The following is a 15,369-nucleotide window of genomic DNA, read 5'->3' as shown; positions in this document are numbered from 1 at the left end:
GAGAGATAGAAGTCTAGTTCATTCTTCACCGTATAAATATTCAGTTTTACCAGAACCATTGATTGAAAAAACTGTTGTTGTTGTTGTTTTTTACCAGTGTATGTTTTTGGCCCCATAGTTAAAAGTAAGTTTGCTGTAGCTGTGTGGATGTATTTCTGCATTCTCTATTCTGTTATATTTGTCTTTGTGTAAGTTGTTATACCAGTATCATACCATTTTGGTTACTACAGCTCTGCAGTATAATTTGAAGTCAGGTAATGTGATTCCTCTGGTTTTCTTCTTTTTTCTTACAATAACTTTGGTTATTCTGGGTCTTTTGTGGTTCCACATATATTTTAGGATAGTTTTTTTCTATTTCTGTGAAAAATGTCATCGGTATTTTGATAGGAATTGCATTGAATCTATAGATTGATTTGAGTAGTATAGACATTTTGGTATTGATTCTTCTAATTGATGAACATGGAATATCTTTCCATTTTTGGTGTCCTCTTCAATTTCATTGGTCAGCATTTTATACTTTTTATTATAGTAATCTTTCATTTCTTTGACTAAGTTAATTCCTAGGTATTTAATTCTATGTGTGGCTATTGTAAATGGGATTACTTTTATGATTTCTTATTCAAATTTTTCACTGTTGACATATAGAAATGCTACTAATATTTCTATGTTGATTTTTATCCTGCAATTTTACAGAATTTGTGTATCAATTTGAATATTTTTCATGGGTCTTTAGGCTTATCCAAATATGAGATCATATCATCTGCAAACAATGATTATTAGAATTCTGTTTTTCCCATTTGGATACCCTTTACATTTTTCTCTTATGTGACTACTCTAAGACTTCCAGTACTGTGTTGAATAACAGTGGTGAAAGGTGGCATCCTTGTTGTGTTTCAGATCTTAGAGGAAAGGCTTTCTGTTTTTCCTCATTTAGTATAGTGCTAGTTGTGTGTCTGTCATATGTGGCTTTTATTATGTTGAGATATGTTCTTTCCATACCCTGTTTTTTAGTGTTTTTATTGTGAAGGGATGTTGAATTTTATCAAATGCTTTTCAGTATCAATTTAAGTGATCATATTGATTTTGTCTTTATTCTGTTGTTACAACGTGTCATGTTGATTGATTTGCATATATTGAACCATCCTTGAATTCCAGGGACAAATTCCACTTGATTCTGATGAATGATATTTTTAATGTACTGTTGAATTTGGTTTGCTTGTATATTGGTTCACGATTTTGCATCAATATTCAACAGTTATGTTAGCCTGTAGTTTTCTTTTTTCGATGGGTCTTTGTCTGCTTTCAGTATCAAGGTAATATTGGGCTCATACAATGAGTTTGGAAGTATTCCCTTCTCTATTTTTTGGAATATATTGAGTAGAAATGCTATTAGTTCTTACTAAATGTTTGGTAGAATTCAGTAGTAAAATCATCAGTTCTTGGGAGTTTCTTATCAGGGAGATATTTTTATTATGGTTTTGATCTTGTTACTTGGTGTTGCTCAGTTTAGGTTTTGGATTTTGTCACGGTTCAGTTTTGGTAAGTTATATAAGCCTAAGAATTTGTCTACTTTTTCTAGATTTCCAAGTTATTGGTGTATAGTCACTCATAGTAGCCAGTAATAATCCTGTGAATTTATGCAGTATCAACTGTAATTTCTCCTTTTGCATATCTGATTTTATTTATTTTGATTTTCTTTCTTTATGTCTTAATGTCACTAAAAGTTTGTCAATTTTGTTTAATTTTTCAATAACATAACTTTTCATTCTTTGACCTTTTGTACTGTTTTGTCATTTCAAATTCATTTATTTCTCCTCTGATCTTTGTATTTCTTCTCCTTCTTCTTTCTCTTCCTTCCTTCCTTCCTTCCTTCCTTCCTTCCTTCCTTCCTTCCTTTTCTTTCTTTCTTTCTTTCTTTCTTTCTTTCTTTCTTTCTTTCTTTCTTTCTTTCTTTCCTTCCTTCCTTCCTTCCTTCCTTCCTTCCACCCTTCTTCCTTCCTTCTTCCTTTTCTTTCTTCCTCCTTTCTTCGTGCTTCCTTCCTTCCTTCCTTCCTTCCTTCCTTCTTCCTTCCTTCTTTTCTTCCTTTCTTTCTTCCTCTCTTTCTTTCCTGTTCGTAGTCCATATTAATTATTCTTCCTTTTATCCTTCCTTCCTTCCTTCCTTCCTTCCTTCCTTCCTTCCTTCTTCCTCCTCACTATTCCCTCTCTCTCTACTCTCCTCTTTCTCTCTTTCTCTCTTTTTCTCTCTTTCTCTCTTTCTCTTTCTCTCTTTCTCTCTTTCTCTCTTTCTCTCTTTCTCTCTTTCTCTCTTTCTTTCTTTCTTTCTTTCTTTCTTTCTTTCTTTCTTCTGAGACAGAGTTTCACTACTAAAAGACTTGGATACATTCTTTCGCTATGCCAATTTTTTTTTTCTGATCCATAATACCTGCTTGATCCTTTTTAAAATTATTTCAATCTCTTTGAAAAATTTATCTGATAGAATTGAGTTCATTCTCTGTGTTATATTATTTTTTGAGCTATCTCAAAACAAATATTTTGAATGCTCTGAAATGTCACATATTTCTTTTTCCCCAGTGTGGGTCCCTGGTGCCTTAGTTAGTTCATTGGGTGAGGTTATTTTCTTCTGAATGTCTTGATACTTGCAGATAGTCATCTGTGTCAGGGCATTAAAGAGTTTGGCATGTATCGTAGTCATCACTGACTGTACTTCTTTGTACCCATGCGTCTTGGAAAGGCTTTCCACATATTCAAAAGGACTTGGCTGTTGTGATCTAAGATGTGTCTGCTTTAGGGTGCACCCCAAACCCAGTAACACTGTGGTTCTTGCAGACTTATATAGGTACCACTTTCATGATTCTGAACAAGATCCAGGAGAATTCGCTGGATTACTAAGCACAGACTTTTTTTTTTCTATTCCCTTACTGTCTCTCAAACAAATGAAATCTCTCTCTGTTCTGAACCACCTGAAGCTGGGGGTAGAGTGAGCAAAGCGCCCTTGTAGCCACCACCACTATGACTGCTGTTTCAGGATGGTGTAGGAAGGACAACTCAAACACTCCAGTGGGAGGGAGAGGAAAACTAAAACTTTACTACTATAAGCAAATATCCCAACAAAAACAACCTTATAAGAAGAGAAGACAAAATGTAACCAGATTCTCATCAGACTGCAGGAAGAGTCATCATCAGAGTTGAAAGGCAGATGCCCGGGATCCTGCAGTCGAAGTTTTAAGCAAATGTCACAGCAAAAACAGCCTTACAAGAAGAGAAGACAAAATGTAACCAAAGCTTACCAGACCACAGGAAGTTCATTACCAGAGTCACAAGGCACACACCTGGGGTCCTGCAGTCGGACTTGGGTAATCTGCCAGCATACGACAACACAGCAGCCTTCAGCTCCTCCTTTGTGTAAGCTCCTTTTATTAGTCCGGTTGTTACCTTGGTCACCCTCTCTTGCTTCCTTGGGAGGGCCCTTCCCGAGCAAGCAACATTTAAACAATTGCTGCAGGAGCGGTGTTTTGGAAGCAGTGTTGCAGGACATGCTCAGGGACTTGAACAATCGTTCCAGGAGCAGTTTCCAGGAACGTGTTCCAGGATTTGACTTAATTTCTAGGCTTTTAGCCAAATCTTACACAAGGTGTTTACCTTTACACTTTAGGTGCCCCTGCCTTTTATTCTTTTATAGATGGAGGCATATTTTAAGATGGCGTTAGCATGGCCAATTTTTCCTCTTCCTACAACCAAGCTGGGTCAGACCTAAAGCCAGCACAGCACTCGATACCTCGCCCAATGCCTGCTCTAACCACTCCCTGGTTACCACCTATGTTTGCTCAAGACCTTGGAGCTCTACAATCAGCAGGTGGCAAAGCCAGCCAGGCTTATGTCATTCCCGTCAGGGTTGTAAGCTACCCCAGTCTTTGGTAGGGTCCAGAAGTGCTATCTAGGAGCCAGGGACTAAAGTTTAAAACCTTAGAAGTCTACCCGGTGTTCTATTTACTGCAGCTGAGCTAGCACTCAAACCACAAGATGCAATTCTTCCCACTCTTTCCTCCACTTTCCAAAGGCAGTGGAGCCTCACCCCATGGCCAACACCAGCATAGGTTTATGGATAGTACTGCCAGACTACTATCAATGTCCCCTTAAGGCTCAAGGGCTCTTAAGTCAACTTGTGGTGAATGCAGCCTTACATGGAACTCATCCTTCAGGGCAGGGAGCTCCCCTCTGTCCCACAACAGGTTCAGAAATGCCATCCAAGAGCCAAGTTCTGGAACTGGAGACCCCATGTGCCCACTTGGTGCTCTACTTTGCTGAACTCAATCAGAAGGTGTCTCATTCCATATTCACCACAGCTATGCATGTGCTGAGTCTCTTCTGAAGCCAGCAGGTCTCAGTGCCTCACCCACAGCCCTTTACCTAATACATTTGTATCACATCTGGTTATCCAGTACCCAAAGGCCCTTCAGTTAGCAGGTGACAAATCCTGCCAAAACTGGGTTCTGCAAGGCAGCGGGTTCCCTTCTGGCCCAGAGGCTGCCTAGAAATGTCATCCAGCAGCTAGGGCCTTAAAAGCAGGCTTATGGAACACTGAACAGTACCCTGTCCTGCTGTGGCTGAGCTGGTATCCAAGATACAAAGTCCTCCCCACTCTTTCCTCTTCTTTCCTAAAGTGGAAGGAAGCTGTCTCTACTGTACCCATGAGCTGTGTAACCTGGGTTTGGGGGAAGGGTGATGCAGCACTCCTTTAGCCACCCAAGCTGCTGTTTCTGTAGGTGGCATGCCCACCTGGCCTACTGTCTCTGGGCCCATTTCCACAATAGGTCTTAGATCAAAATTGCAGTCCTTGCTGCCTAGACTGCTTGTCGAGTTTAGTAGGGCCCCAGAGCACTTTATCCTGTGGTGACAAGGCATGCAGGAACTCCGTTTCTGACCACTGGGATCAGTCATTCTTTTCTGATTTGGGCTGGCTTCAATGCTCTCTCCAAAGGTGTCAGCTGAGTTTCTTTCGAATTTGCTTTCTGTTATGACAGACAGCACAGAGTTCAATGTCTCACAATTGCAGTGCTTTCCCTCAGCCAGCATGCAGAAACACTCTCCCCACCATGCCACCACTATAGGGACTGGAGGAGAGGTGGCACTAGTGATTCAACACTGTCCTACCTCTTCAGTGCCTCTTTCAGTGGCATACAATTAAAACAAGTTACTGTGAGTGCTCACCTGATTTTTACCTCTTATAAAAGTGCTTTTCTTGTGTAGATGTTTATTAAATTGGTGTCCTTGCAGGACAGATGATCGATGGAGCCTTCTGTTCCACCATCTTGCTCCCTGTGGAGAGTTCTTATCATGAAGAAATGTTGAATTTTATTAAATGCATTTTCTGTTCCTATTAAAATGATCATATGGTTTTTGTCCTATATTCTGTTTATGTGATGCATCACTTTTATTTATTTGTGTATGTTAAATTATCCTTGCCTCCCTGAAATATATCCCAGTTGATCATGGTGTATTATCTTTTTGATGTACAGGTGGATTTGGTTTTCTAGTATATTGTTGTGAATTTTTGCATCTATATTCTTCAGGGATATTGACCTCTAGTGTGTTTTAGTTTACTTTTTATTTTGTGTATGCATGTGTGTGTGTGGTATTATTGTCTTCTTTTGATATCAGAGAATGCTGGACTCATAGAATGAGTTAGAAAGAACAATTCTAACTTTGTTTATTTGGGTCTTTTTTCTTGGTTACTCTAGCTAATGTTTTATCAGTTTTATGGATTTAAAAAAACAGCTTTTCATTTTGTTGATTTTTTGTATTGCCTTTTTAGTCTCTATTTTGTTTAGCTCTCCTCTGCTTTATTATTTCTTTCCTTCTAATGATTTTTAGATTGATATGTTATTACTTTTAAACTTCCTTGAAATGCATCTTTAAATTGTTTACTTGAATTTTTTTTACTTTTTATGTAGTCATTTATGGCTATAAACTTCCCTCTTAACACTGCTTTTTGCTATATCCCATAGGTTTAGTTTAGTTACATTGTGTTTTCACTTTCATTTATATCAAACATATTTTTTACTTTAATCTCAATTTCTTCGTTGACCCAATAGTTATTCAGGTGCATGTTGTTTAATTCTTAGGTATTTGTATAATTTCTGAAGTTCTGTGAAGATACTTAATATAATTTCAACTTCAAAAACTTGATTGAGACTTGTTTTGTGACCTAAAATATGGTCTATTCTCTAGAATGTTTCATGTGCTGATAGAAAGAATGTGTATCTGTAGCTGTTAGATATAATGTTCTGTAAATATCTGTTAAGTCAATTTGGTCTAAAGTGTAGTTTAAACTCAATGTTTCTTTGTTAATTTTCTGTTTAGATGATCTGTCGAATGCTGAGAGTCATGTGTTAAATTTATCCATTATTATTGTAATTGAGTCTTATCTCTTCATTTAGATCTAGTAATATTGGATTTCTACATCTGTGCGTTCCAGTGTTGGATATATATATATATGTGTGTGTATATATATATATATATATATATATATAGAGAGAGAGAGAGAGAGAGAGAGAATTATTATATCATTTTGCTAAATGTATTTATTTTCTTTCTTTTATTTTAGGTTCAAGGGATACATGCGCAGAATTGTTACATGGGTAAGTTGTGTCTCATGGGGGTTTGGTGTACCGATAATTTTGTCACCCAGGTAATTAGTGTGGTCCTAACCCTCCTCTCATCCTCCATCTTCAAATAGACCCCAGTGTCTATTATTCTCTTATTTGAGTCCATGTGTACTCAATGAATTGCATCTACTTATAAGTGAGAACATGGGGTATTGGGTTTTCTGTTCCTGAATTAGTATTTCAAACATAATGGCCTCCAGCTCCACCCGTGTTTCTACAAAGGCCATGGTCTTATTCTTTTTATGGCTTCATAGTGTTCCATGGTATATAATGATGTTCTTTTTTTCTTTTTATTGTTTTTGATTTAAAATTTGTTTTATCTTATATGACGATAGAAACCCCTGCTTGCTTTTGGTTTGTCTTTGCTTGGAATATTTTCTTCCATCTCTCTACTTTCAGTCTATACGTGTCCCTAGTGGTGACATGTGTTTCTTTTCAGCAGCATACAGTTAGGTCTTGTTTCCTGAATCCATTCAGTCCATTTGTATAATTGAAGTGGCAAACTTTTTTCATTCAAAGTTATTATTGACATATGAGGTTTTCTTTCTGACATAGTGCAATTTTTATCTGGATGTTCTGAGTATTCTTTGTTCTTTTTTAACCTATTATTGTTTAGTGTTGTGGTATGGTGGCTTTCTGTAGTGGTAAAATTTGAGACTTTTTATTATTCATTGGTGTGTTTCCTTTAACAGTGAGTTTTATACTTTAATGTGTTTTCAAGATAGTAGATTTTGCCCTTTTTCTTCCAGGTTAGGACTTTATTAAGCATTTCTTGTAGTGCCAGTCTAATGGTTATGAATTTCCTCAGTTTTTGCTTGTTTGGCAAACATTTACTTAACTTTTTTTTTTTAAATAAATGATCTGGGTATAGTTTTTCTGGATAACAGTTGTTTTCTTTCAGCACTTAACATCTCATGCCATTCTCTCTGGGACAGTTAAATTTTGGCTGAGAAATCCATTCTTAATCTGATGGAGATTTGTTTATATGTGAATAGATGCTTTTATTTTGCTGTTTTTAGAATCATCCCTTTGTCTCTGACTTACGGCAGTTTCACTATCATATGCCAGTGAGACATTTTTGAATTGTATTTATTTGGGTTGATATGGTTTGGCTCTGTGTCCCCACCAAATCTCACCTTGAATTAAATCCCCATAATCCCCATGTGTTAAGGGTGGGACCAGGTGGAGATAGTTGAATCATGAGGGCAGTTTCCTCCATGCTGTTCTCATGATAGTAAGCGAGTTCTCACAAGATCGGACAGTTTTATAAGTATCTGGCATTTCCCCTGCTTGCACTCCTTTCATCCTGCCACCCTGTAAAAAAAGTGCCTGTTTCTCCTTTGCATTCTGCCGTGATTATAAATGTCTTGAGGCCTCCCAGCCATGTGGAACTTTGAGTCAATTAAACTTTTTTTTTAAAATAAATCACCCAGTCTTGGGTATTTCTTCATAGCAGTGTATAAATAGACTTATACAGTAAATTGTTACCTAGGTAGTGGGGTGCTGCTATCAGGATACCCAAAAATGTGGAAGCGACTTTGGAACCGGGTAACAGGCAGAGATTGGAACAGTTTGGAGGACTTAGAATAAGATAGGAAAGTGGGGGAAAGATAGAAACTTCCTAGAGATTTGGAGGACTTGGAAGAAAGGAAGATGTGGCAAAGTTTGGAACTTCCGAGAGACTTGTTAAATGGCTTTGACCACAATGCTGATAATGGTATGTGCAATAAAATCCAGGCTGAGGTGGTCTCAGATGGTGATGAGGAATGTGCTGGGAACTGGAATAAAGGTGACCCTTGCTATGTTTTAGCAAAGAGATTGGCAGCATTTTGGCCCTGCCCTAACGATTTGTGGAATTCTGAACTTGAGGGAGATGGTTTGACTTGGGTGCTGTTAAAAGAATTCCATTTTAAAAGGAAATCAGCATAAAAGTTCAGAAAATTTACTGCCTGACAATGTGATAGAAAAGAAAAACCCATTTTCTGAGCAGAAATTCAACCTGGCTGCAGAAATTTGCATAAGTAACAAGGAGCCAAATGTTAATTTCCAAGATCATGGGGAAAATGACTCCAGGACGTGTGGCAGACCTTTGCAGTTGCCCCTCCCATCACAGGCCCAGAGGCCTAGGAGTAAAACATGGTTTCCTGGGCCAGATGCAGGGCCGGCCTACCTGCTATGTGCAACTTAGGGACTTGGTGCCCTGTGTCTCAGCTACTCCCATCATGGCTAAAAGGGGCCAAGGTACAGCTTGGGTTGTTGCTTCAGAGGGTGCAAGCCCCAAGCCTTGGCAGCTTACATGTGGTGTTGAGCCTGTGGGTGCACGGAAGTCAAGAACTGAGGTTTGGGAACTTCTGCCTAGATTTCAGAGGATATCTGGAAACACCTGGATGCCCAGGCAGAAGTTTGCTGCAGGGGCAGGGCCCTCATGGAGAACATCTGCTAGGGCAGTGCAGAAGACAAATGTGGGGTTGGAGCCTCCACAGAGAGGGCCTACTGGGGAACCACCTAGTGGAGCTGTGAGAAGAGGAGCATTGTCCTCCAGACCCCAGAATGGTAGATCCATTGACAACTTGCACTGTGTACCTGAAAAATCAATAGACACTCAACACCAGCCTGTAAATGCAGCCAGGAGCAGGCTATACCCTACAAAGCAACAGGGGCGGAGCTGCCCAAGGCTGTGGGAGCCCACCGCTTGCATCAGCGTGACGCGGTGTGAGACATGGAGTCAACGGAGATCATTTTGGAGCTTTAAGATTTGACTGCCCCGCTGGATTTTGGACTTGCATGGGGCCTTTAGCTCCTTTATTTTGGCCATTTTCTCCCATTTGGAATAGTTGTATTTACCCAATGCTTGTACCCCCATTGTCTAGAGGAAGTAACTAACTTGCTTTTTAATTTTACAGGCTTGTAGGCAGAAAGGGCTTGCCCTGTCTCAGATAACACTTTGGTCTGTGGATTTTTGAGTTAATGCTGAAATGAGTTAAGACTTTGGGGGACTGTTGGGAAGGCATGATTGGTTTTGAAATGTGAGGACATGAGACTTGGCAAAAGACCAAGGGCGGAATGATATGGTTTGACTCTGTCTGCACCTAAACATTATCTTGAATTGTAGTTCCAATAATTCCCACATGTTGTGGGAGGGACCTGGTGAGAGATAATTGATTATTGGGGGCAGTTTCCCCCATACCATTGTGGTAGTGAATAAGTCTCATGAGATCTGATGATTTTATAAGGGGTTTCCGCTTTGGCTTCTCTCTCATCCTCTCTTGCCACCACGATGAAAGCACTTTTTACCTTCCTTCACAATTGTGAGGCCTCCCCAGCCATGTGGAAGTGTGCGTCCATTAAACCTGTTTCTTCCAAGTCTTAGGTATGTCTTTATCAGCAGGTCTACAGATTTGTCAATGGTTTTGTTAAATTATGCCAAAATTAATAATGTTTATAAGCTATGTAATCATAGACCAATTTATATATTTTCTGTTTTGTTTTGCTCTTTTTTTGTCATTGGGGAAATTTTAGAAACTGTAAGTGTAAAGAAGAAAATTAAAATTATATGTTTACTTCAAGAGATAACCACTATTTGCATTTTACTTTCCAAGATAATTTAAGCTCTAGGCCCCTCGTTTTATTAAGGCAGTATAATACCTTTACCTGCCGGGATTTAGACAGCAATGCAGGAAATAGATGTGGACCCTCCCTTTATAAGACTTTCAGTCTGGTTGCAAAAGACAAATTCCAAATGACACAAATGAAAACAAATAAGGTGTTGATAAAATGGTTCAATGAAATGAAGATAAGGACCTGAAAGCAGTAAAATAGAATAATAGAAAGATGGGGAGATGGGAAGCAATTTGACTGTCTTGAGACTTGAAGTTGAACCAGAGTTGATCCATTGAGACCCAAAAGGGAACCAGACAGAATAAAGGACTTGGATGAAATACCCAACATTAACTTTCTGAAAGAAACCTAAAGCATGAAAAACACCATGCAGCAGAGTTAGCTGGGCTCAGGTGTACAATCTCGACTCAATGTAAAAATTCTGAGCCTGGAAACAAATGGAAAAAGTAGTTTGTAACACTGTCTCCTAGGGGTGTTTCCACAGCTCAAGCCATTCATGAGAGAAAACAGAAGAAAAATATCACTTTCAGGGAAGATGAGCTGTAGGGTAAAAATTCCTAAATAAGTACACAAAGAAAGAAATGAAAGTACAACTCCATGTAAAAGAGTTTACAGATAAACTGTACTTGAGAAATTAGAGCCAATAGAGCAATTTAAAGATGTCTGTACATATGTTTATACATTTTAGAGATAAAAAAAGAAGTGACAAATATTTTGTTCATTTAACAGGAAGCTAAGAAGCATATGCAAACTAATATGAACAATAATTGAGTATGATATGAACTGATATAAACAATAACCTTAGAGATAAAAAAGTAGTTAACATGAAACAAAATATATGAGTTAAATATTACTCCTGACATAACTAAACAAATAATTAATGGACTAGAAGAGAAAGTCAACATTTTCTTTGATCAAAAAATAAGAAAAAAAATTAAAATAGGCTAGGTGGAATGGCTCATGCCTGTAATCCTAGCACTTTGGGAGGCTGAGGCAGGTGGATCACGAGGTCAGGAGATCAAGACCATCCTGGCCAACATGGTGAAACCCCGTCTCTACTAAAAATACAAAAATTAGCTGGGCATGGTGGTGCACACCTGTAGTCCCAGCTACTTGGGAGGCTGAGGCAGAAGAATCACTTGAACCCGGGAGGCAGAGGTTTCAAGATTGTGCCATTGCACTCCAGCCTGGCAACAGAGTGAGACTCCATCTCAAAAAACTAAATAAGTAAATAAATAAAATATAACCAGAATATTCTGCTACAGGAAGAAGAGAATGAGGAGCTCTACCATAGAGCTTAAAGTGGAGAGAATAAAATGTCAAAGAGGAAATACTTGAAGATATTAAATATTCTGAGAGATTATATTAAATAAATATTATGGCAATATTCAAAGGAATATTTCAAAAATGAGAACTTGAGAAATTCCACAGTGTGAAGTTCACTTTAAAAATAACTGTCCCTAAATACATTGTAATGAAAGCATAAGGAGCATAAATTAAAAATTTAACGTACAAAGAAACAACGTAGAACAATGTTCTTCTTGAGGTGAGTTTTCCTATTGCTTTTATATTTAGAGATTTTTCTTCCCTTGAATGTTTTTTATTACTTTTTGAGAGTCCTAGGACCAAACAACACATTTGATGTGATACAAAGAACACAATCCAAAGATACAATTTGATTAGGAGATTTTTAAAAAGAGATTTTATTTATCTGTGATACACCTCATGCCATAGAAATTTTGCCAGATGTAAAAAGACACTTTCACAAATATGGTTTTTAATTGTTTAAAGTTGAAATACTTCAATACTATAATATCCAATCTTCTTCCAGCAGCTCTCCACTCCTATTGTAACAGCAAAATGGAAGAGTCCTGTTTTTATTTTGCCCCCACTAACTTTGTTCAATTGTTGGAAATTTAAAGTTTTTATAACACCACCAATAATTTGTCATTATACCTTTAAAATATCATATTACCTAAATTTATGTATCAGCAGAGATTACACCTATCGGATATATTTGAAAACTAAAAAAATAATAATCAAACACAATTTTCTGAAAATGAAATGAACTGGTAAGTCACCTTACAATCCTGTGGCTAGATGTCCATTATTTTGACTAGAGGAAATAATGGGGATAGAGAACTATCTTAGTCAGCTTGGGCTGCTATAACAAAATGCCATAAATTGGGTGGCTTATAAACAATGGAAACATTTCTCACAGTTCTAAAGTCTGCAAGTTGGGAATCAGGTTCCCAGTATTTTTTATTTCTGATAAGGATTCTCTTATCTTCTGAGCTGCACACTGACTGACTTCTTGTTTAATGTTCACCTGGCAGAGAGTAGACCAAGGAAACATATTCTCTTGACACTTATAAGGGCATTAATCATATTTATGAGGGCTTCAGCCTTATGACCTCATTTAATCCTAATCATTTCACAAAGGCCCCATTTCCTAATACTATCCCAATGAGAGGAAGTTGTCAATATAGGAAATTTTGGGGAACTTAAGTATTCAGCCTGATACAGTTTGACTCTGTTCGCACCCAAATCTCACCTTGAATTGTAATCTCCATAATACCCACGTGTAGTAGGAGGGACTGATGGGAGGTAATTGAAACATGGGGTCAGTTTCCCCCATGCTATTCTCATGGTAGCAAGTTCTCACAACCAAAATCTGATGGTTTGGTAAGGGGCTTCCCCCTTTGCTTGGTTCTCATTCTTCTTCCTGCTGCTATGTGAAGAAGGACATGTTTGCTTTCTCTTTTGCTATGATTGAAAGTTTCCTCAGGCCTCTCCATCCCTGTGGAACTGTATCAATTAAACCTCTTTTCTTTATAATTTATGAAGCCTTGGGCAGCTTTTTATAGCAGCATGAAAACGGAACAATAAAAGTACCAATGCAAAAGGTTTCTGTCCTTTAGAACTCCTCAATTAATATTACGCCTCTGTAATCATATTATATTCATATTCTTGAACATTATGTTAAATATCCACCTACATGTTCTTTAGAGTTTTCATGGCTTATGTATTTTACATTCAGCTCTTTAATACATTTGAAATTTACCTTAGTATTTGATTTGAGATGAGGATATACTTAAGAGATTTTCAAATAGTTATCTTCTTTGCTTGACATCATTTAAGGAATATTTTGTTTCAATTGTTTTGTGGTGATTCACTTTTAATTTGCTGATTTTGCTTTTATAATATAGTTCATGCAATTTGTCTGTCTATTGATTCTTGCATCAGTACCAAATTCTTAATGCCTGTGACTGACAGTCATTTTAATATCTGGTTGAGCAAATCTCTCTGCAATGTCCTTTTTTCACTTCTTCAACATGTTCCTAGCTATTACAAGTATCAAAAGTTTATTTTTACAGAAGAATGTTGGAATATAATTTTAATTCAATTTTTCCTATGATATTTTTATTTGAATTTGAAGGGGTCCGAAGAAGACAGGAAGGTGAGGGAAAGCTTGGAACTTCATAGATACTTGTTTAAAACTATAAACTAATTTAACAAAAATGAATATATTTATGATATGTAATATTCTTATTGAAGAGATCATTACAAATCCTGATGGCTCTTTAGTTATTACAATATTTTCTAAATAATCTTTCATCTATCTTTTTTTAGTTCCCTTTATTTAGGTTCAATAAATTATTTTAAGATCATTTCTAGATATTGCATGTCTTCTATTTCTATTGTGAATGTAATTCTCTATATAGTTAGTAACACTTACACTTAATTTTTAAAATAATTATTGTCTGTTGCACTGATATTTTCAACTAGAAAAGCTCTAGAACTCCCATATAATTTTATTTTATTATGCTTCCATTTTTTTCTGGTGTATATTCCAGGTAGATCATTAGATCATATAGTACTTTTAACAATTTTTTTCCTAGTTCTGCTATTCAGAGCATAAAAGTTCATGGCTGTTACTTCTTCGTGGTGAAATGAAACTTTTATATATGAATGGTATCTCAAATTGGTAAAGGTGACTTAGGTCACAACCTTTTCTTTCCTCAGAACTCTGTAGACACTGCTTCATTTTCTTCCAGTGCTCAATATTGCAGAAAAAAGTTCTGATATCAGATTGGGATTTTTGTTCCTTTGTAAGTTGCCTGATTTTTCTACTGAGCTGTATATAGAATTTTTTTTGTACATGTAATTAAAAAATATCACTAGGATTTGTCTACATATTTTTCTCTTTTCATTAACTTTAATTGAAATACAATTAATTTTTTTCATCAGCACACCCTTTATTCAGCTCAGAAAAAAGTCCTTCTATTATGCCTTTAGTTATTCTTTTGGCTTCATTAATTTTGGTTTCTTCCTTTGGGTAGCCAATTACCTGCAAATCAAATTTTGCCTGTCTCTTGTCCTATCCCTCATTTTCTTTCATTATTTTCATCTCTTCATTGTAGTTTTCTGTAGTTTAGTGTGGAGGACATACTAATAGAGTTCAGGATCTGACAAAGAGTAAGAAGCCAGGAAATAATTACTGTATAATTATATCCAAAGTCCTTCTTTACTCAGAATTTATTCAATGAATGAAGGTCTTAACAAATTCCATTGTTGTACAAATTTAAGACTAATAAATCATTTCACATCCATAATTTTATTTGACTCTCACAACAACACTTAGAAGTGAGATATTATTGTTACTATTTTATAGATGGAAAAACTGATGTTCAGAAAGGTTAAGTAATTTAAGATTGCACAACTGGGTACTGGTGGATCTAAGAATAGGGACCTCATTTTAGAGAGTGCCCAAATCATTACTCTTTCCTCTCTTGGGCAGCACTGATACTTGGTAACTGTTCCTTCAGAATATAAAATCCTCCAAATAAAGAATTAGCTATGGAATTTCAGCTTGAGGGATTTGTACTTTCAGGAAGCAAGAAATCATTATTTGTCATTTTTTTATTTGTTTAAACTGACGTCATGGCATTTTCTGTTCTTCAAACAGATATTCTAATCACTCGAGCAATATAAAGCAATTGTAATCACAGATGTACTTGATCCTTCTTGCTGGCTCTCTTTTCCAAAAATAGAATCTTTGCTTCAGATTCCTCATGAAATA

The sequence above is a fragment of the Papio anubis genome, chromosome X, assembly GCF_008728515.1.
Source record: "Papio anubis isolate 15944 chromosome X, Panubis1.0, whole genome shotgun sequence".
In the NCBI taxonomy this organism is placed as follows: Eukaryota; Metazoa; Chordata; class Mammalia; order Primates; family Cercopithecidae; genus Papio; species Papio anubis.
Note: the sequence above shows the minus strand (reverse complement) of the source record.